The sequence below is a fragment of the Seriola aureovittata genome, chromosome 17 (assembly GCF_021018895.1).
Source record: "Seriola aureovittata isolate HTS-2021-v1 ecotype China chromosome 17, ASM2101889v1, whole genome shotgun sequence".
NCBI lineage: Eukaryota > Metazoa > Chordata > Actinopteri > Carangiformes > Carangidae > Seriola > Seriola aureovittata.
The window spans coordinates 16,328,512-16,353,204 of NC_079380.1; the positions used below are offsets into that span (position 1 = coordinate 16,328,512).

General features: G+C 41.5%; 1 protein-coding gene across 3 annotated transcripts in view; it reads right to left on the bottom strand.

The window, feature by feature from the left end:
- cacna1ia (calcium voltage-gated channel subunit alpha1 Ia) overlaps positions 1-24,693 on the bottom strand; it is a 141,397-nt gene that overhangs the window by 115,185 nt on the left and 1,519 nt on the right. The gene's annotated exons all lie outside the window — the stretch shown is intronic.

Here is a 24,693-nt window from a genome sequence, read left to right on the forward strand (position 1 = left end):
GAATATGGCTCTTGGAGCATTTGCGGCTTGCCTGCACCCCCCTACCCTCGTCCACACACACACACACACACACATAAAGAGAAGGCCACTCGTAAAGATAAAGGATTGTGACGCTACTCGAGTGCATACTCACATGTCAAGGGAGGGGAGAAGGAAAGCGGAGGGATGATAGGAGGGAGCTGAAGGAGACAGGAAGGATGGGAAGGTGAGGGGAGGACATGGGAGAAGGGAGATGTGTAGTGCAGAGGAGAAGCAGAATGATAGAATATAAACGAATATAAAGAAGGGATCAGCCAGAGAGAAACACTGTGAAAGGGATGAAAGCGGAACACAGATAGGGATCAAGTGGAGAACAAATGGAGAGACTTTCATCTAAATGCGCTAACCTTCTTGTTCGCCCCTTTCTTTGCATTTTGAATGGAAACCCTCCACTGAGAGAGTGAGAGAGGGGAGAGTTGAGAAGAACTGAGCTGAGCATAAAATGGCCATGAAGTGTCGAGTGCTGGCCTCTCTCCAGAGAAAAACAAGGAGGGGTGGGGGCGTGGGGGGTCTCAGCATGTGTTTTCTGTATGTGTGGGTTTTACTATATTCATGAGGTCTGAAAATCCACTATACCATGAGTTTAAATGGCTGTTGTGATGGTTAAGGTTAGGGTAAGGGGCTAGGACATGCATTACGTCAATGATGGTCCCTATGAATACAGTAAAACAAGTATATCTGTGTGTGTGTGTGTGTGTGTGTGTGTGCGCACGTGCTTGTGTAATGGTATGTTTTCCACAAAAGACATTTCCTTAAAACCTAAGACAGCAGAATACAAAATGTGTGACTGTGACAGTTTGTCAGACGGCTTGTCACCCCTTGAGTGTTTCATTTCTCATAATTGCCCTCCACCCAGGTAGGGCCTTGTAATTACAAAATTATGGCACTGTGAGATACACAAAAGCAATTAAATGCACCGAAACAAACACACAGGCATTTCATTTCATACATTAATTTTTAAACATCTCTCACGTTGGGATTGCTAATGTTACCCACGCAGAAGGGTTAACCAGGAGTACGCGAAGAATTGCCTTTATCCCTCTTCTCATTCTACACATAAATGATCTGGACCAAATAACGTAACCCTACACCTTTCTTTAACCCCGACCTTTGTGTGTAATGCTGTTGTTGTTGGCGTGGACGTCAAGGCAAAGCAACATTACAGAAATGACCCTGTAAACACTGTTAGATTCCCACCAATGGCTCCAATGTCCACAGTTTATATAAACATAGAGTCGGCGTGTGGTTTGCAATGAACCTGGCAAGAAAATGAAAAATGGGGCACCATAGAATCAACCAGGTGGTGATGACCTTTGACCTTGCAGTGCGAGGAGGGATGGAGCAGGTGACAGAAAGATGGAGTGAGAAAAACAGGAAGGGAGAGAAAAACAGACCAAATGATAGCAGAATAGGGAGAAAGCACATTCTTGGGTGTTATCCATCGCTTCTCCTCTGATTCTATCCTTCTGTTATTATTATCATCCTATCTGTTATATTTTGCATGTTGTCAGCTGCTTTAGCAGGCGGTTGAGCAGAAGGAAAAGGTTGGAACACACGCCACATAAATGGTCCGAACGTGCAGACGTGCTTGCGATGATAACTTGAACACACATCAGCAGAACAATGCAGCTCCTTACACACGGTTACACACATTCACACTTGGAAACGCACATAACAAAAGCCTGAAATTTATCTCTCGGACAGGGAAAGTAAAAGAGCCATTAGAGTAAATCTGTGGAAGGAGTGCATTCATTTTCAAAAGGAATAACATGTTAATTTTTAATTGCATCAATCACATTTCGCTGCATATTCCTCCAAGCACCCGTCCTGCCTCTTACAGCTTCCTGGCTTCCACAGAATGCATTTTAGGACACGGTTGCCGAGCACTGACCAGTTCATTTTGACTTAGCCACATGAGTTAGTTCTAAGTGTAAAAGCTGTAGGAGGCTTTTTAGTGTGAGTGCTTGCCATTGCGTACAATTGCTATGATTAATAATACAATTCCTCCACCTCACAGTTTCTGCTGCCACAGTTCTGTTACCAAAAGGTGTAAATGCAGCTCATCATCATAAATCTTTTGTAAATGAATCAGAGAATGGGAGTCAGTGCCCACATTACTGAATGACATACTTTTCGATACCTTATAAATGAATCATATCATACTTTACAAGAAGCTCTTGTGGGTTGTCCTCCCCACTTTGAACTGTACTTCATGAAATCTTTATTATGATTTTTCTTGTGACTTCCTGCTTCCACTGTTTTCATAATTGTTTATGCCCCTTTTCACTATTGAAGGGAAGTAACTCAGTCTTCAGTTGCTGTATCTGACACTGAAAAATATATTTTTAAACTGATGTGGCTCCCACAATTTGAACACAGTGTACTCATATTTCATATCAACATGTTCAGGCATCTCATTCTGCCCTCATTCACAGCACATTCTCTTTCAATGGTCCAATTATTTTGGAATAATCGGCTCCTGAATTATAGTTGATCGCACACTTTTCTATGGAAAATCTCGCCTTATAAAGTTTTATTCATCTTTTGAAGCTCATCCTATCCTGTCCAATCTCAGTTAATACTGTATTTTAGATATTTCAGATGATTCTGAACACAGAAATATTGAGATAGTTTGTGATTGTGTGATTAATCACAAATCAAACTGAGTCATTCGATTATATGACTTGAAATGTTCAGCGTGAATAATCTCCCATCACAGGGAGAAGAGAATCACAGCACACGAAGCACTAACAGCAAGACTGCAAAGCTACTGTACATCCATCTCATGTAGTGTTTCTGTGGAAAACACACACACTCACTTCAGCCATTTCCCAATGTGTTGAGGAAGCAGAAAGTTCAAAGCCATGCATATACTCTGCATCTACACTGTGTGTTTGGGTGCATGTGGAAACGCAAATTATTGTATGTGCACACCTATAGTGCATGCATGTGTGTGTGTGTGTGTGTGTGTGTGTGTGTGTGCGTGTTAATAGGCAGGAAGGCATTCATGGTGTAGGCTAAGCATGAAGCTCTGCAGAGCGGAATGCAGCAACGGTGGGAAAGTCAACTTTTTTGTGTTATCGTTAAATATTTTATCGTCTTCCTTACTCGGCTGTTTCTCCCTCTCTATTGTGCTCAAGACTTGAGGTTATCCGAAAGGACTCTGGAGGTTTAACTGCTTTCATTATTAAATCAACAACGTTCCAATCTGATCCAGCCCAAGGCCCACTGACACTGACACAGCCCGAGCAAATACTAAACAACAGCATTTAACAGAAAATGTATTAAAATGTATATTCTGCTTATTTTCATGACCAATTTACTGATCAATAAAGTTACTGCAGCTTCAAGGAAGGAATTAGAGTTGGGAGAAAAAAAAACTAACCTATTTGTACCTTTGGAAAAATGTTAAAATCCATGCTGTTGTTGCCACTGGGAGATCATTCGGGTTTTGCTTGGCTGGTCTTTAATTTGAGTTGACGTGATGTGGATGTCTGCCGTTGCCGTTGAGGTCATATCGGTGTTAATGTGGTGCGCAGGTGGGACAGTGGTGCAACAGTACAGAAGTCCTGTCAGCAACAAATTGACTTTAATGCTCCCATCTTTCCCCTAATCCCCACCCCAAATTTAAACACTCTTATTCACATGCACTAAATTTTTTACATTGCCTCTCCACCTCTCTCTCTCTCTCTCTCTCTCCATCTCTTGAATCATTACTGTACACATCTCTTGGTTTTGTTCCCCTCCCACTCAGCTTTTAGTGATCACTACCTCTCCCCCATTTTACTCCGCCATCTCTCTCCCTTCTTTAATTAAAACTCTATTCATCTTTCTCTGCCAAAGGTTGCTTTTCAATTACGAATCTAGTGAATGGGAAGTTTCATGGACTCAGCTCACTGTGGGTAGGTATCTAACTCTGTTCCGTTTTTATAAAATGTGCAGTCTCTGTCATTACTCACCTAATTAATCATGATGAATACCTTTAATAATCATTGCTTTATAAAGTAATAATCTTTACACTGTCATCTTCCAAAAGGGTTTCACCTATGACTCACAAACTAAAAGTTTTTCTTTATGTCACTTAATTTTTATTCACGGCTGGTAATAAGAAAGTCAAAGTCATCCAACTCTGTAAAACTGCACATAACACTCACTAAATGAATTGAGATTTCTAACCAAATGTCCAAATGTCCACTAACACTGCAGTTGCATGAATGTTAGCATGTTAGCTTGCAAAGGAAAGTTTGATCATAGTTGACTGAACTGCTAGCTAGCCTTTTCAGGAAAACTTTCATTTGCTGATTTGATTTCATGAAATGTAAGGCGAACAGTGTAGTTTAGTAAGTAGATACCGTCATGAATTATAATAAATGTGTCTTAGGAGCAGCTAACTCTGCACCCAAAGACACTTTAGTCATTTAACTGCTCGAGTGCTTCAACAAAGGTCTGCTCACTTTGTCATCCTGCTGGCAATGCAGGTATTTTTCTATCCCTGAATATCATAAGCCTTCTGTTCGGGATCGCTCTGTCTTGCCATGCGGCTTTGATGATGCTGAACAAAATATCTCCGTCTCTTCACGTGGACTAAAGTTACATTAACTTGCTAATTAGCTAATGCAGATAAATCTGCTAAAATGTTAATCCCGCTAAATCCACAGTGTTGTTTGCTCTTTGAGCCTCTCGCAGAGGTAGGTAGCAGGAAGCTGTAGTCTTCCAGGAGGAGACTGAAGGTCAAACTGAGGTGGAAGAGAGAGAGAGAGAGAGAGAGAGAGAAGTTGAAGAGAGATGGAGATGAGGAATCCCAAGGACTCGTGAGAGAGCAGGATCAAAAGCAGTGTGCCATATCATGGAGTGAAAAAATATTTTAGATATAAGAGACAGAGCAGGATTGGCGCTCAAAGAGGATGGATGGTGCACAGCTTTAGGGACTAAGAAAGGACATTCGAGGCTTCAGAAACACTCTCATGAGGTGAGCCTATTCAATAAGGTTTATGTCTCTGACACTTGCGCACTGCACTGTAAGCCGAGTACATCACACTGTCTATTTCTCTCCTCAGCTGTGGCTGAGAATTTAAACAAACTTAATGTAGTCCCACTTAGCCGGCGTAACATCCTGTTGAACTGTTTTAGCACTGATGATAACATATGGAGACAGGAAAGTAGAATATGTGTTTTTGAGTGCTTGGCAATCTTTTAAGATGGAGCCATTAATAAAAGAACATAAGAGTATACGGTATGTGGCAGTCCTCTGTTGTTAAGTCATTCAGTATTACTCCATAATTTAGAATGCGCCGTCTACAGTAGCACATGAAATAGCATAACACAAATCTTTATTTCTTTGTCTTCTTTATGGTGTTATTATGTGTCATATGTGACTTTCATCTGTTCCCTCTAACTACTTATAATGCCATCTAACTTTTACTAAGCCACAAGCCTTGATATAAGTGATGCTGTTTCATGCTCAGGTGCTCATTTAGATGAATCATCTTTGTCCTTCTTGCTGTGTGTGCGTGTGTGTGCGTGTTACATAACTTCAGTAACAGAAAGGTTGCTATGGATATTCAAATAGAAGGACTCAAAGTGAGATCCGCAGAGTGTTTCTGCAGTGCCGATGAGCCGAACATTTTGGGCCCACACAGTTATTCCAGCTCATCGCAATCAAATTGACCAAACCTTAGTACTATGAAAAAGACAAAGGAGCTGACCATCAGAAAACATAAAAGTCGAGTGGTAATGAACTGTCTTCTTTTAAAAAAACAGATGGAATAGAGGAAGAGATGAAAAGAAGAAAATGACGCATTATATGTGGTTCAATTAATGTTTTTTTTTTGTTCTTTTTTTTGTTTGTTTTATTCAAATAAAGCAATAAAAAAATAATGGGAGTCATAAGCTTAAAACTGATATTCTTACTAGGAGAAATGAAACAAAATCTTTTGCAAATGAGCAATAAATGATTAACTTTTCAACATCACTTATGTCACTTTTCTGATCTGGTCATGTTCATCCCTTGTTCTTTTTTTAATTGAATAAATCCATTTGGCTCTCTGCCCATCCTCTTAAAAGTATGAAACATATGTTTTACTCATATGTTCCATGTTATATTTGTCATTTTTCATCCAGTTGTTATATTGTTGTTTACTTTTCGTCTTACTATATTTATTTCTGAAAGGGTACTGTTGCTTTCTGTTGCTAAAACGGCCCAATTCATCCACTGGGATGATTCAGATTTAAACTTGAAGTGCCAGAGGAAAGGAGAACAGAGAGAGGCAGACCGGGTGACAGGAACAAAAGGATGAAGACAGTTGACTAGAAAGGAGAGTTTAAAGAAATCAAGACAGAGAAGAAAAAGTTTAAAAGAAGGGACAGAGAATAATTGAAAAAAAGAAGAGGAAGAGAGGAAGGCAGAGATATTGTGACAGCGGGCAGAGAAGCCGTTCTACACTGTCAGGCATCAGCTCCCTCAGGAGTGGTTAAATGCATTAGGGCTATCCACCGGGAAGCAGTGAGGTGATTAGCTGCACTTCGGCTTCAGGACAGAAACTAGCCAAGATTCAGGGCACACAGATACACAAACAACTGAGCGTACACATGTGGTTGGGCAGATCAGACTGGGTTAGTTTATAAAATGATGAGCAGCAATTGACATTCCTGATGATTAGGAATGAATGTACAGAAACATACACACACATTGTGTTATAAACTATATTATGAGAGACACCCACCTAATAGTTTGAGCTACATGTTGCGTGGCACTAAAATGTGAAGCAGTGAAAAAATGGAGACTTCAACAATCTCTTTCAGGCAGCGCTACTGTATCTTTGCAAGGTGACCTGTTGACCAGTGAGTTTCATTCATTACAGTGTTGAAAGACTAAGAGGAGCAGGTGTGTGAAGGTCACACATCAAAGGGTTGAGGGCCGAACACGTTCTATGTTCAAATACTGCTCAATCTGTTCAACCTTGGATGCCAAAAACAAGCTCCTTCATCCACCTAAGCAAGTCAGATAAGTTATGCCAACAGTAAAGACTATCAAAGACAGCTGAAAGAGTATGCTAGAAAAAAAAGTCAATAGAAATATCAATATTGAGTACCCAAAGCGAGTGAAGGAGAGACAGGAGTAAGAGTATTCAGAGCTCTCAGCGTTGAAACCACATTATCGTAAACACGTATGTCATTTATTATTGATCATCAGCATATTTTATCTGCAGGCACTCAGTTCACACGGTAGTCTTGGGCACCTGCATGTGTGCTCTGCACGCCCTGTAAGTAATCCATGGATGGCTGTAGGCAACACAGCATCCAAAATTCAATTAACCCAGACCTGGCAGAGAAAACTGTTGAGCAATGACCTTACAAAAATGTCAAACTAGATGTATGCGGTTTAATTTTACATAATATTGAAATCTAACAGAAGACCAAATTTATCATGCGGCCTACTTGTCAAAAAGCCTGTGGAGTGGCCTAAGTATGTAAACTTTGGATATGAAATCTTGATATAATATTTGTGGGATCCAGCTGCAGTCCTTGTAATAAATAAATGTGTATAAAAATATGAAAATGTTGTCATTCTTAAATTAAAATAATCCATATTTTAAATATATTCATTATTCATCTGATGAAGGTTTGGAAGTGAGAGAAGCGATTAACCCATCACTTAGAGAAACCGCATTAGTTTGATATTATAGTACTTCAGACTTGAGTAGTTCAGAGTGCATCTCAGTATGAGAATGCATTACTTTCTATAGACTAGTGGTGAGCCGATGCTTTGGCCTGCAGCCTAGCTTTGTAACCTCAAGCTATCGACTCCTGTCAATCATTAACCGACACATGCTGCCAGTGATGGGTGCAGCGTCTGCTCAGCTCATTGATTACTGTAGGTGTTGGGCCAGTCCAAGAGCCCCCCGACATCAAAGTAGATTCGACCAGATAGGCAACCACGTGTGAACACAAACACACACAAGGACGGGATTCATGTACTGCATATACATGTCAAAAAGAATTCTCAAAATGCACACACTCACACGCGTAATCCAGCGTGACTGTGTCAAATCATCCGCGAAGAACAGGGCTGAAATACCCTTTGATGTCCCCCAAAGGCACACATTAGTCCCCTATAGGTCACACTGCTCTTTGACTTGTGGAACACTATGGTGGCAGCAACACATGCAAAGAAAGACTGACACATGATGACACATATACTGCACACACGGGTGCAACACAGTAAACATCTTGGCTTGACATGCAGCGCTCTGTGTATTAAATCTGACAAGTGGTTGAAATTTCATGCTTCTGTTCCATAAAGCGTTTTTGGTATTGTTAATCGTGTGTAGTTCACGTGTGATCTGTTATTTATAAGTCTTTGATTTGTGTTTATAACATGTAGTAGGAGAAGACTTTCAGCCTCTAACACATGGTTGTAATGTGTCCCAGATTACAAAGGGTGAAAGAGACACGCATATGCAAGCGCACGGTGTACACGCACACACACACACACACACACACACACACAAACACACATAAGCACCATTGCTGAGCGCCACAATGAAAAGCCGACGCTATTATCAAAGGAATGATTCACCTGCTGATCTTCAAAGGTCTCCCGTCATTTCAATACATCTCTCATTTCTCTCCCCCTCTGCATCTCAACCTCTCAATTCATCTGTCACTTCTGATGTCTCTCCCTCTTTCTCTGTCTCACAATCTATCCCATCTCTTTCTGTCTCCTTTGTCTTTCGCTCGACACTCTCAGTGTGATAGCTTTTTGCGTCTTGGTAAGGTTTACTTTTCAATACACAGCAGACGGATGACATTAATATTGTCGCCGGCGATTGCTCATTCAGAGGAGAGGTACAATGAAAAAAAATTGATATCACTTTTCTCCGTCTCTTTATGCAACCTCCTACTGCACCTCCCTGCTGCAGCCTGTACCACGCTCCTCTGTTGTCTCTGTCACTCTTTTAAGCCTCTTTTTAGCCTGTTATTTACTTCTCCTTACTTCACCTGTAAGCTTGGTGAAGTAAAGAGAAGAAAAGGTGTAGTATTTCCCTAGCCAGATTTTCCAGACTTTTCTTGTGGACTCACTGAACATCAACTTCAGTTTGAATGTTTGATGCACAAAGTCAAGCATGCATCAGAGGCAGTTAAGAAGTCAAACAACATTTTTTAATTCAACATTAATAATTAAAATATACAGTGTATATTTTATTAAACCTGCTATAATCCATATTTTTTAGAATAACAATCAATCAAATGATTATTTGCAATGATGAACCGCACAGACAATTATCGCTCAACTCTGAAGATACCACCTCCACATCAACTTCACAGCTTCTTTCAGCTCATATTTTATATAGAAACAGCCCTAGCTGGTGAACACAGTGGAGCCCTTAGCAGCTAAAGAAACACGCCAAATGAATGATAACGTTTGCTCTGTATCTGCTGGATGTGTAAATGTGTAAAAACAAGACTAGGTCAAAACTGTTATGGAACCGCCGTAAACAACTGACATCATTTAATCTTATCTGCATTATTTGCATTCTGCCTAGCGTCAGCTGGTTTCAGATCTTTATCTGTTTGCTTCTCTCGCACTCTCTGTGCTCTCATATACAGTATCTAAGTCTAATACAGCTGAATTCCCAATAAAACCGTTCTCACTGATGTGTTTTTCTGCTTCTGTCAAGTATGAAACAGTGACTTAAACGCGGCCCATTAAGACTACATGTTAACTTCCAAGCCATTTCCAAGCTGCTGCTCATTTTATAACCACAACATAGGTTAAAACGCACAGGTTAAAGACAGAGACTGTGCTGTGATTTCAGCTATATTTACTTATGAAATGATCAATCAATTTTGACTGCGGCTCCGCCTCTATGCGCCATTTAATTGTGAAAGAGCAATGGCCAAGTGGGAAACTCAGTCACGTGGCATTCTGCTTACCAATGGTGGAATTATGATCATTCAGTCAGTCAGTCACGAACATTCATGATTAAAGGGCAATTCCAGCCAAAAAACAAACAACTCTAACATGTCTGCCAGAGGGCAACTTGCTGCCAACTGGCCAAGTGACCAAACAATCAAATTATTGCAGTTTCAATCCTGCATATTGATACAGCCCACGTGGTCTCAGAATGGCACAGATCAGTTTCATCACTGGCCGTTGAGTAAATCATATAAAATATAGATATTGTATATAATGACCTGAATGCACAACACTGCCATCTGGTTTCGCTGCAGTGGTACAACCATCCACAGGTAAGGCCTACACAGAGCTTTCAATCACTCGCTATAGCAACACTCCGGAGCGACAGTGTACTTCGGGTTTGACTCATTTTCTACTCCCCCATTTTCTTTTTTTCTCAACCTGTTCATGTGTTTCTCTGTGTGTGTGTGTGTGTGTGTTCAAGGATCTACACTCTTTTCCCCTTATTCTTTTTTTTCTTCTCCCTCTGAAGTTTTCACCCTCTCTTCCTGTCATCCCACCCCCACCCCCCCCCTTCACCTCCTCTGCAGTTCTCCCTAACAAGCGGTGCAGACTAAAAGGCAGAGCGAGAGATAACTTACCATTCACAAAACACCCTGTTTTCTGTGAAGCTAACGGGGCTAAAAATACTAATGCTTCTCTGCTCCATCTCATTACTCAGTAGGTCTCCAGATGCAACCACACACACACAAACACACACACACACAGAAAGTTGAGCGTCAGGCTACATAAAATATCGACAGAATAAGTAAAAGGATTTGCTTCTTTTTTTATGAATATTGCCTGTTACATATCGGAGCTTTGTAGCTTGATGTGACGTCTCATTGCTCTAGAGAGTGACCTTTGTCTTTTTAAGAGTAAGGCCCACGTCAAAACACATTAAACCCTCTTCATCTCTATATGCACCCACACACACACACAAGCATTTTTCTATATGTCAAAGGCTGTTGTAGCTGAGCCTCATTGTTGTGTGAGACCCTTGAACGATGTAGGGTCCATTCAGCATACCATGATGTTATTTATGCTTTCCTGACTTTGTAAACGAGTCATGTCAGACGAGGCAGCTCGACCACAAGGCCACTTTTGTGTTTGTTTGTCCTTATGCGTGTGTGTTTGTGAGAGTAAATTCGGTTTTGTTTTCGATTGAAACATTTAAAAAAAAAAGAAAAAAAACTCTGTAGTTAAGAAACATCTGATGCGTGTAAGGCACCATTGCATGTGTATGTGTATATGTATAGAAACATCCCTGTAGGGGTATATGACTTATGTGAGTGTGTACCTGTGTATTTCTGCGTTTACCAGGGCTTGCAAGTGTGTATTTGCTAAAATTCCAGCACAAGTTCTTATTCTGTTCTAACTCAAGCAAAAGCTATTTTGTCTTGCAAACGTTTTATTAATCATAAAACATCTTGGTTGACATCTGGCTACAGTCACCCAAACTTCCCAAATGATCAAATGGCTCATTTCCAAACACAAAAGGATTCAGTGCACTGTAGCGAATTGGGTAAAATACGCCGCACTCGTGTTCCTAAAGCAACTTTAGCACATATAGATGTATCCCTTGTGTGTTTGTATGTCCTCGAACAACCATGTATAGCCTCCCACCCCTGGGTGTACAACTGCATGTGTGAGTGTGTGTGTAGGCAGCAGTGAGAGTGCCCCAGGATGCTTGCTGCATCTCCAGGGATGAGAGGTGTCGTCAAAAATAGAGAGCTTTCATGGTCTAGTTCACTGCTTGTGTCTGCATCCACAACAGATTAAACTGTCTTCCTTAATTGCTTGCTCCAGTTCTTAATAATAAGAATAATTTAGAAATATTACATGACGCTGTTTCCATTATTGGGACACTGTGTTGGAACCTGTTATGTAGCTCTTAATGAGTAGCTCGACTCTAATTATACTGTCTCAGTCAGTAGAGCAGTCTGTCTATCTATCTATCTATCTATCTATCTATCTATCTATCTATCTATCTATCTATCTATCTATCTATCTATCTATCTATCTATCCTCAAATGCTTTGTATTTGCCTAGGTGATCCTGCCTTTTCTTCTATCCGTGTGTGTGTGTGTGTGTGTGTGTGTATGTGTGTGTATGTATGTGTATGTGTGTGTGGGTGTGTGTGTGTGTGGGTGTGTGTGTATGTAAGCGACTGACAGATGGTCTCTGGTCATAGTCCCAGTGGAATATAGACTCTACAGATGCTGCCGCCAAGCAAGGTGTCAGCAGTACCTTGCTTTCTCTCTCCTGCATTTCCTCAAGATATCACATATTATGTAATAATTATTGTCCTTCACGACCTTAAAGGTTCAGTCAGCCCAAGGCACTAACAAACATGTACTTCACGGTTGTGTCCTGCCATACAGTTAAACTTGATATTCTGCTCCAAACCTGCTGCCGCCTGATTAAAGGTGAGGGGTGAAATTTTTGATTTAAGACACACGACTGCAAACTGCTCTTCCAGAGATAATGTTCCAGGTACTCAGCATAATCCACAGACCTTGCTGTGAACATTTTTCATTGAGATATTTATTTGGCAGAAAGTATAGCTCCAAAGCAAGCCAACCCTTTTAAATTTCATTCTTTCCTTTCATGTTAATATAACTCATATGATAAAAAGGAGAGAAGTAGTCGATATCAAAAATCCTGAACTTAAAGTAATAGGTTAATATTTCTATGCAAGGTTAGTTGTTTCCCCATTTCCAGTGTTCATGCTAAATTATGCTAACCAGCTGCTGGCGGTAGCTTCATGTTTACCCTACAGACATGAGAGTGGTGTCAGTGTTCCCATCTTAAACTCCCAGCAAGAGAGCTCATAAAGCTATTTTCCAAAATCCCCTTTAACTTTGGCCTGGTTAGAACTTTCAAGTTTGAGTCAACAACAGCTGCAGACCATTGAAGTGTAAAGTTTAAAACTGCATTTCAATGAGCTGTAGGAGTGAGATTAGATCATGAGGCAGTCCAATGAAAGTCTATCCTCTGAGCAACAATTTGTTGCCATGATTGCTTTCTCCATGCTTCTATCGCGCTCCGTGTAAAGAACAAAACCACCTGATCAACTACAGTAAATGCCTGTCTGGATTCAGGTGCACCAGAGCTTTTAACACTGAAGAAAGCCCAGGGCTGAGATGTCAGTGTCAATCAGTGTCATGGCATTCAGAGAACAGCATGTGGATTTTTTTTTTTCCCTATGTCTGCCCTCATACCTCAGGGTGTGCACCCACATGCAGACATTTCGACACGCTCACCTCCATGCAGCCCACCCATCCCTGAGCACTTAATATGCAACTCAACTCTGCCGTTCAACAAGAATGCTTCACCCCAAGACTCTCGCCTTTCGTCTGTTCCTCCATCTTCTCCTGGCAGAACAGAGGCCGACTTAATAGAATTCATAAAACAAAGAAGGGATTGATTGGTAAATGAGGCGTGTGAGGGGGGCCAGCGTAGAAATTAATTACTAGAGCAGCACAGCCCTGGCTTGTGATCAACAAGCGTGGACCTGTGGAGCCTACTCTGAGTGTCTGTGCGTCTGTCTGTCTGTGTGTGTGTCTGTGTGTGTTTCCAATTAAATGCAGTGAAATTGAGAGACTTGGCCTGTAGGAATCTAATTACCAGAATCCTTAGGGGGAGAGAGGACAGAGTGCCTTCAGTGTGTCAGCACATCTTGCATGGAGTGAATGTGTGCATGTGCGGACAAGATGATGTATGTTTATGTATGTATGCAGGTGTGAGTGTGTATGAATTCATTAAAATATTTCTGCATCAGTGACTGCGTATTTATTAGGGTTGCATTTAGTGTAGGTGCGTGTGTTGCATGTGTTTGTGTATGATGCACGAAAGTGAATTTCTGCATCCATAACATGCGTAAGTCTGTATATGCCTGTTTATGCATTGTGTATATTTGTGAATTCCCTTTTTATGCTTGTGTGTGTTTGGTAGCTTTATGAGTGGCCAGGGGTAATGAATCAGAGAGGTGCTCAAAGGAACCGCGGTGTCATCACCATCAACAACCACAATAGCTCCATATGTCTTTCAGCCCCCACTCCGGTCCTTTGAAAACATGTCTGGCATTAGAGAGAGAGATCAGACAGGTAGAGAGGGAGAAAGAAAGTGATAGATGAAGAGAGGAGAGGCATAGCAGAAGGACAGACAATTCAGCTCTGTCATGTCATAGTACGCTTTTACCAGCTGGTAAAATGTGTGTATGTCAATCCAAGATATTTCACTCAAAACTACAAATGTGAATCTCATGGTGGCGTTAGAGGAAAAGTCAGGGTGCTGCTGTGTTGGGGTTCTCTATGCAACTGGAAGTCGCTAAGCAGCAGTTCAGACTATCCAGCCTTTTTGGAGTTGGTAGGTGGGTAAGTTCCTGGCGCCTGACATGAACCCGAGTGGTGTTTTGTCACACTTCTGTGCCAGCCATGAATTGGCCATAACAAACACCATGTCTGAGCATAAGGTGGTTCATAAATGCACCTGGTTCCAGAAGACCTTAGGCGCAAGATCAATGATTGACTTTGTGGGTGTATCTTCTGATCTGTTACAGAATGTTGGACCCTCAGGTGAAGAGAGGTACAGAGCTGTCAACTGATCAACACCTGGTGGTCAGGTAGCAGGGGAGGTGGCTGGACAGAATTAGTTAACCCAAACGAGTAGTGAGGGTGAACTGGGAATGTCTGTCTGAGTCCCCGACTAGATGAGATGTCCAGTTCCTGTATGACCAAAGTGAGAACTGTGTCTGTATCCTTGGCAGGAATTCAAACACATTCCTGGTAGGTGTTGGCCTCCACCAGGGTTGTCCCTTGTAACCAATCCTGTTCGGGATTTTTATGGACAGGATTTCAAGGGGTAGCCATGGGGAAAAGCGGACCCGGTTTGGAGGTCTCAGAGTTTCCTCTCTGCTATTTGCAGATAATGTGGTTCTGTTGGCCTCATCAGACTCTGACCTTCTGCATGCACTGGGTTGGTTTGCAGCAAAGTGTGAAGCAGCTGGGATGAGGGTCAGCACCTCCAGGTCTGAGGCCATGGCTCTCTGTCAGAAAACGGGGGATTGCTCTCTTAGGGTTGGAATGGTGTGTTTGCTCAAGTGAAGGAGTTTAAGTATCTTGGGGTCATTCTGACAAATGAGGGTAGGATGGAGCAGGAGATTGATAGGTGGATCGGTGCAGCATCAGCAGTAAAGCAGGCATTGTATCGGACCATGAAGAGGGAGCTGAGCTGGAAGGCAAAGCTCCTGATTTACCAGTCGCTCTTCATTCCGACCCTTACCTATGGTCATGAGCTGTTGGTAGTGACCAAAAGAATGAGATCACGGATACAAGAAGCTGTAAGTGAGTTTCCTCCGCAGGGGCTGGGCTCAGCCTTAGAGATAGGGCAGCGAGCTCTGACACATCGTGACGAGCCAATTGAGGTGGTTCAAGCATCTGGTTAGGATGCCTCCTGGGTGCTTTCCATTGGAGGTATTCTGGGCACGTTCAACTGTTAGGAGGCTCCAAGGTAAACACACTGAAGAGATTATATATCTCATCTGGCCTGGGAATGCCTCAGGATCCCCCAGAAGGAGCTGGAAAACGTTGCAAGGGAGAGAAACGTCTGGACTGCTTTGCTGACACCGCAACCTGACCTCGAATAAGCGGCAGACCATGGATGGATGGATGGATGGATGGATGGATGGATGGATGGGGTTAGAAATGTTGACTGAATCATAAGCTACACTCTCTCACGGACACAGAAAAAAAAATCTCTATGGACATTTTTATCACTTAACTTTTTTACAAAGATCCAGCATGTCCTGAGTCTGTACTGTCATTTATCCAGCGCAACATCACATCATTTTTTCTATGGCCTCAAAATGTCAGCACACACACATGTATACTCAGCCTTCCAGGCGTCTCCTTTCCAAACTCCATCAACGTCCTCGCCGGGTGATATTGTATGTCATGTTGTATGACTGCAGCAATTACTCATAATCCATAACTCGTACTACACATCATTATGATACTCGACTAATGTATTGCAACATGCCAGTGACACTTAGGAAGAAGGAGCAGGATTCAAATGTCACAAGGGAGATGACATTGTTTCCAGACGATCTGGCTACATGTCGGATTTGACAAGCTGTTAATCACCAAATACTTCAACTGTGATGGGTGGCTGGGAGCATTAGTCTTGATACTAAGTCTTGAAGAAAGAAATGGAAATGACCAGAATGTAGCCAATATACAAAATAAGTACCTGGTGGATATTTCTGTTGGACTGAAACTCATGACACCAAAACACCATCAGTAATTACAACTGTCTGTATTATAGTACTATAGTCTGTATATCTGTGTTTCTCTTATCTGTGTGCTGTAATTCACACACATGGACACACACTCACACACACGCACATGCATGCACACACACACAAAGTCCACGATCAATCAAATTTATCAGCAAATAGAGAGAGTGAGGGCTGACAGTTACAGCCCTGCAGCTCTCAGTTTCTTTTCCGTGTGTGTGCATGTGTGTGTTCGTGTTTCTGTCTGTGTGTCTGACTTTTAGGTTCGTTTTGGGGACAAATTTCAGACTAAAAACCAGTTAATTGGGGACAGCTTGTCCAACTGGGGTCAAAAGCTTTGTCCCGAAGCAGGAAAAAGCAGATTTTTGGGTCAGTAGTTAGAGTTAGGTTTAAGTAGGTAGTGGTGATGGTTAGATTTAGAGTAGTGCGCGCATGTTTGTGCGTGTGTGTCAGGCTTCTCCTCTCAATAAAAGCATATTTAGGTCCCTCTGACTGGCGCATGCTGACAATAAAGCAGAAGGAGAAATGAGAAAAATAATTTTATATTGTCAAGCTGTTGCTTCTGGGTTGTATCCAGGAGTAGGAGAGGGGACGAACAGAGGAGCTGAGATGGTTATGATTTCATAATGATGGTAATGATAATTACAACGATGATAATGGCAGTAATACTGCTGACGCTGCTTGTGAATGTGATGATGGCTGAGATGATAATGGCGATGACAGAGGTATTTGTGGTGATGATGAGGATGAGGATGGCGATGAAAATGCTTATGATCATGCTACAGTGTTTAACCGTGACGATAAACCGTGATAACCTTGAAGGTGTTCAAAGTGATCTTGTAAGGGAAGAAAGCAATAAGTGGCCAACATCTCTTCTAATGTGTCAGGTGAGAGCAGAGAGGAGTTGGGTGAGTTACAGTGCTATTAAAGAGTGGGAGCATGAAGAGGAGGAGAGCATTGTGGAGAGAATATAACGGGCTTCCAGCCCAAAGCAAATGTTCTTTGTACTCCCCTCCTCTTAGATGTCTTTCTCATCTGCAAACACACACACGCATGCACGTATGCACACACACACACACACGCATGCACGTATGCACACACACACACACAAACAAACTCACACAAACCCTCTGGCAACAGTCAATGTTAATCCCCTTAATTTACAAGCAACTGACAGAAAACAGTAGAGGGACAGAGAGAATGGAGGATGTGTCTACATGTATATGTGTGAGTTTGTCCAGTTTTATAGTATAAAAATGATCAGATCCAATTCTATAGCAGGCTCATGTTCAATTCACTGCAAAATGTGGTACTATATTCATCAATTCAGTCAAGGCTGTTGATTTAACATCAATGTCATGTCTGATCAGAAATCACATACGCTGATTTTAATCAACTATTAGTGCTGTGTAGCGAAAATAAAAGGAATTGCTGGCATTTAGACTGCCACGGATTTGTTGGTGTCTAGATTAGGTTTTCATGAAACCCTTTTAACACTGAGAAGTAATACCCTGTGAAATATCTCTACTCAGCTATAATGCTGCTGCCTAGTTACACAGCTGCTTTTATGACAGCCTTTAATGCCACTTTTCTTAAGTCTAAACAAAATACTGCCACTTTGTGCCAACCTCTGACACCGAACTGCTGACTTTTGCTTTGTTTGGTGCCTGCCTCTTGAATCTGGTGCTGCATTAGATTCTCTAGCTTGCATGCCAGGCAAAACAAGAGATGGAAACAGATAGAGCAGAAAGCTGTTTTCCAGTGATAACTTGTATCATCCAGTCAAATGTCTCCCTGACTCCAGTCATATGCGTCCCTGGGTCTCCAAATTGCTTCCAGAAAGCTGACTCTTAAAAAACTGTTTGGCATTAGTCCTGGTGGCTCAGTGAGCCGAGGTGCATAAAGTGCTGCTGTCAAGTCCATAGTCCACAGCCCTCCCCACTCTTTTTTATGAGTTATTATATCCAAACTTAGATTTTACAACTTTGCAGTGGAAATTTCAGAAGTTGCTTGATGACTGAATGTCCAGATGTGAGTTATCTGTGGACAGACTATATTGCTACCTAAAGGTGTGCATCTATTTTCAGTAGTATCACAGTATCTCATGAAATGTAGCTGATGCAGCCTTTAAGTGTTAAAGCTCTCTTGACCTAAGTAATTTACCGCCCTGAACAAAATTACTGTAATGTGCAACAATTGTTGCTGTCAATGATCTTGTGTGAATAATTCCTTTTCAAGTAACAGGTGACTCATTTAAGAAGTCCTTTCTAAAAAAAAAATCATCTTGCATGATAATAACAATTTCCCAGAAGAATCTAAAAGCGAAATTACTCTAAATTACTACTGTATGGTGTTACTCTACCTCACAAGTGCTAAATGATCCATTAATCATGCAGTCGGCCATGCAGAACATAATAAGACAATAATGCTACGGAAGTGACACTCTGACTCTGAAAGGTCACAAATCTTGACGGCTAGGCCGCCGTTTGTTCACATCACTGAGCAGTGAGCAGAGTGGGTTTGAACGGCGGGATGCGGTGTCCGTCAAAATGACTTAGTGACGGTAGAGCGGGCCTGAGATGGCCTTCTTTACTGGTGTCAGCCCTGACAGGTGACAAAACAGCTGTGGAAGAGGCACGCCAAAGGACCACATGTGTGTCTGTGTGTGTCAGAGAAAGAATAGGTATGTGTGAGTGTACCTTTGTGGGTGAGGGTGGGTGAGAGAGCCAGAGAGAGAGAGAGAGAGACAGAGACAGAGACTGAGAGAGAGAGAGAGAGATTTCTGTGTTTTCAATACAGAAACATCAGATGATAAAATTTACCTAAGAGGCTGTGTTTAATGGGTTGACACATCACTATATCACAACTATGTACTAACAGTTCAACATGTTGGTGTCCTAAATAGTGAAACAGGTTGTTTAATCTCAGTAAGGTGAGATTTACATGTTGGTCATAGAACACAGATTTAAGTTGCATTTGTTAAGAACAAAGGAAATCTGGCAGTAAATAAAGATGGTGTAGTGGGATGCATGTTAGGTTTTGTGTAATGATAGTGTAGCTGATTATTAATGTGGACAGCAGGTGTGAGGTTGGATGTTAGTGGGACAAAAGAACGTGCTGAGGTGCCTTCAGGGGGTGTTGTAGTCGAATTTCAACTAAACATCTGTGAGGGGATACACTCTCTCTAATACACACTCTAAAAGCCTAGTTTTTAGAGGCACTCACTTATTATGACAAGAGTAAGCTCCTGTGTGGTGTTCAGTGCTGTGTAGTTCAGCTGAAAGAAATTCTACACGCCAACTAGGACCCTTAAAGCTCACTCATTCACATGTCATATGAAAGGAGAGTCCTTTCCTCTATACAAAACCAGTATGTTAAAACCCTATATACAGTATTTTTAAAACAAATTTCAGAACTGTAACTACATTTTTTTATGTGGTATATGTATATTTGTGCTACTGGTGATGTTAAGCTCAAAAACTTAAATACATTATTCTGTATATAAAAAAAAAAGAAATAATTTAAAGATGGGAACTTCAGGCTAGTGACTTAAAGATTACTAATTCAACTCTTTCTACTTTACAAACAATAAACAGGTTCACATATTCAGAATTCAATGTACTAAAGTAAATCAGAAACATAACCTTTGGATAGATTTAAGTATTCTGTTATCAGCACGATAATATGTCAAGGGAAAATCTAAATTCTGAATTAAGCCTTCAGTTCTTAATCCAACAGCACATTTTATTTACAATGACCTGCAGCTTCACCAGCAATGATCAGCTGTCATGACAATTCAAAAGCAAGCACACAATAATCCCTGACATAAACACATCATTTCAAACACATACACACCCAGTTACCACAAATCCACACCCTCACATGCTGTGCAGCATACAATCGTCTGTAACTGGGTGGTGTGTGATGGGACAACTGCTGCTTGTCAACAGAGATTAGCTGCAGACGTGTGTGTGTGTGTGTGTGTGTGGGTTTGTATCCATTGTTGCACCTGAGCACACTCAATGAAAGCACCTGGATTAAATGCGATACTGTAAGGACACACCACGTGCATGCACTCACACACATGGAGCGTCTGTCTATATGTAAACAAATGCTAAAATAAAATGACACAAAACACAGACACCCACACAAACACTATTGTGACACTAATTTCTCCTTATGTGTGGCTACAAGTAGAAACTAGATGTCACATAAAAGATATTTACAGTGCGGTGAGGTTTGGCTTTACAAAGAAAAACTATTTTCACTCTCATAAAACACCAGAATTTAATGTCAGGATATCATATCAGCTCCTCAGACTCCAATAGCAAGGAGTTATTTCTGTTTGTGTTTTGCAGAAGAGGTGTGATTCACTTTTTCTCCACCAGGCATGACAGCAACCTCCATCAGTCACGGTCTCTGTGCCTATTCTGAAAAGCCGGCGTGAGGCAATCATCATATAGACTATATGGTAAATATTTATTGTTTGTTTCGGGCTTATTGGACAAAGGCCCGGGCAAGCTGAAAATAAAACAGTGTCAGCGTGGGGCCACCAAAGCAGCCGAGCGGATCCAGGAAGAACAGATCCTAGAAAATGTCCTGATGAAGCCAACCTGGTCTTTTTTTGTCGTCTGCTGCTGTCAAAGAAAAGCAGATAAGATAAAAGGGCAGCTGTTGTTCTTGTATAAGGGCAGGCCCATTAGGGTTGAGTAGGTGCATCCTGTTTGGCTGAGCACATGCACGCAACTTTGCGTCAGACATATACAAAAATATATGTTTAAAATCTGCCTTAAAACAATGCTCAGGTTTCCATTTGTACACTGAAACACCTTCTGCTTGCTGTAATGATTCCTCCTATTGTAAATCTACTATGTCTCTGTTGTGTACGCGACATCTATTGCTTTTCATTTCTTTTTTAAGGTGGAGTTTTTCCTTATCTGATTCGAGGATGTAAGGACAGAGGGTGTCATATAAGTTTTACAGACTGTAAAGCCCCCTGAGGCAAATTTGTGATTTGTGATATCAGGCTGTATGAATAAAATTGGACTTGACTTTACTCCTGCTCACACTGGCCATTAAAAGATTTCTTCTTAACATGCTTCCAGTGGAAGAGAAGAGGAGGAAGACAATTATAAAGCTGAAGAAGGTGACGCGTGTGAAAGAACGTGCTGGCATCTTCCTTTGTCACTGAACTGCAGGGAAGTACACGTGCACATTTAACACAAACATATGCATGCATATACTGTATGTACATGCATATTTAATGAAGGAAGTAAGTGCTGCGGTCACCTATTGCCTTCTGATCAACTTAAATCCTCATTGTACCGATATCACACAGGACTTGAATTGCGTACGGTATATATGGTATTTTTTTCAGTTATACAACCATCACAGACTTATCATTAGACCTAATTTCTCGGACAAGCAGGCTGCACATACCTTTACTGTGGCTCAAAAGCTCTCTCTAAGTATGACAGACCATCAGACTCTACTCTATTATCATTTGTTCTATAGGTTCAACATTTTATATCAGTAAGTCATTTCTGACAGACCTCCTGAAATACTATCTTTGTTAAGCTGACATAAAGGTTTATATACATATATATATACATAATGTCAATGAGGTATTGATTCAGTTCTGTGTTAATATTTGAGTGTGTAATTTCTTTATCAGCTAGCCTGTTAAGTGTTTGTCTGCCCCGCTGTTCCTCTCTGCAAACATCTTTTGGCACATGTTGTCATAATTGTTCAGACTATACCCCATATCTCATTAAATATTTGAGGTTTTTAATAACTGAAGATATTATTTATTTTATTCATTGGGCCTTTAAGCAGTCTGTTAAAACTCTGATGTCCATACCATTCAAGTTAATCTGACTCACCTGAACAGCTGCTGTTGTAATTGTGTTTTTTTTGTTGATTTGTTGACCCATGTATCTCTTTCTTTGAACTACCATATTTGCAGTGCTTTGCATTCACACACAGACACGCACACATACACTCTCTCACTCACTCACACACAATTGGCCACAATCACGTTCAATATAAAACAATAGCAGAGCCTGTGGGTGAGTGTATATGAGTCAACAGCCTTGCCTGTTGGTGGCATTCACAGTGACTCACATTTCCAGGAAAAGAGAAGAGATAGAGAGAAAGAGAGGCCTAAAGTCAAGACCACCTGATTTATAATACTCATCAAACTGTGCTTTATATTTTTGCTGCACAGATGCAAATTCTGAGAATGTCATTGAAGTGAAAGACAAACTAAAAACGCTTCAGCTACATACTGTCAGACAATTAAGATCTTTTTTCTTTGTCATTCTCGCTCTCAGCCATTTTTACTCTGGCAATTCACGCTTCTCTATTTTGTGTCTCGTCTGTGTCTAACTCTTGCTGCTGGTGTTCGTCCCTCCACCCGTCACATTTCCTCCTCCTTTGTTTTCTATCATAGAATATCGACAGTCGGAGCGACTGAACCTCTTCCCTGCTCCCTCTCCCCCTCGCTCGCTCTGCCTCTCTGTCTCGCGCTGCCTCTCACTTCGTCTGGCCTTCACAGGAGGCTCTCACGGCGCAGTATGTGGCTGCCCTCACCACACAGTTGTCGAGCATAAACCGATCGTTTCACCTAACTGAATAATACCAGCATTCACTGCAGACCCACTCCCATCCCGCTCTCTGTGCTTCCCTCCAGCCTTTTGTCATTCTCACCCTTTCCATCTCCTCTTCTCTTTCCCTATGTCTGCCAACATCTCCCTTGATCTTTACATCTCCTGTACCTTCTCATCCTCATCTTCTCACTTCGCTCCTTGTCCTCCCTCTGTTTCTCTTTAACAGCCTTTCTTGTCTTTTTCCCCCCGATTGTGAACTTGTCTTTTCTCTCTGTTTCCTCCCCTCTCATTTCCTATACACACACCTTTTCTCTATATTTGTGCCACCCCCTATTACTTTCAGGTCATTGTGAGCTGCTGCTACAAAAGAACTATAAATGCCCTCTCTCTCCCCTACGGTGAACCATAAAACAAAATCTCACACAGGCCAGAGCTGACGCCCATTTATGTGTGTGTGCTTCTATGTACGCGAAAAAAAGAAAAAAAAAAAAAAAAAGCATACACGTGGGTAAGCATCTTCAATGGAACAAACTGCAAATGCACCTTCACCCTAGTGTATAAAAGCCTGTCACCATCATGCATCGCTCCCACTTGTGTTCATTCTAACGATTTTTGCATTGCTCCCTGCTGCGTTTGTTCTTTTAACAGCAGCAAAAAATTGGTTAGCTGACCGTCCTTGACTGCCAAAGATCCTGACACAAAAGTCTCAAGGACACAATCTACATCCCATCCTGTGCACTTCAGTGCGTGTAAAGTGGCGCTGACGTCTCCAGAATAAGACATTTGATCGTCACCATGGTCACTGATTCCAGAAATCTTGTTTTTCAACAGTTTTGCTCCCAGATAGGAGATATTTAAACAGTTTTTATATAAAGATATTAGTCATTTTCAGAGTTTGATTGGAACTAAAATGACTGGATCTTTTTATACATTCAGTAATGTGAATTTTGGACAGCCGTGCTGTATGTAAACCTAACACTTAACAGACATTTGCTCATGCCAGAGCTGGACTCCTCTCAACAGTAGCCTGAGGTTAGACACCACTGCATGAGCTAATATCAATAGGAGGGGAGGGGAGGGGAGGGCAGATATGAATGATCAGGCTTATTGATGCTTTGTTCCAAGGGTCAGGGTTCACTCAAAACAATTGCCACTTGCCTCTCACTGTGCAGCTCGGGGGCATTTCATTATTAGAGGGCCTTAAGAGCAACCTCAGCATTCGCAGGAATTCTGCCATTACCAGCATGGACAAAAAGATTCAGTTAAGGACAGCAGATTGGAGGTCTACTGCTCCTTAACTGGGAGCAATGCGGAGACAATGTCTGTGTCTGTGTGTGCAATCCAATTATATTATGTTGTAGACTTTAAGATGGCAGTTTTATGCGGAGTCACTTACAATGGGTGCAGCAGGAGAGTGAGCTTACATTTCAAGAAAAAATTACAAGCAACCATGGGTGGAGAGTGCCAGACTCAGTCAGTCACGCCCAGATGATAAATACACGATGGCAAATGTCCCTTTATCCTTAAATGATCAGATACATAAGTGGGTGCTAAGTAAAGACAATGATGTGCATATGTGTGCATGGAGAGGAGAGGAGAGGAGACGGTCATTCTAGTGAGATCATAGTCTCTCTGATCAGATGTTTGCACCACTGTCTGAACTGAACACATTTCTTTGAAAGTATTAGAAAATGTACAGCAGTGAGGTCTCCAACGTTACTTTTTCTTTTTTTTTTTTTTTTTTTACTGGTAATTCATGGCTGGATCAGGTAGTGTAATTCTTCTAAATG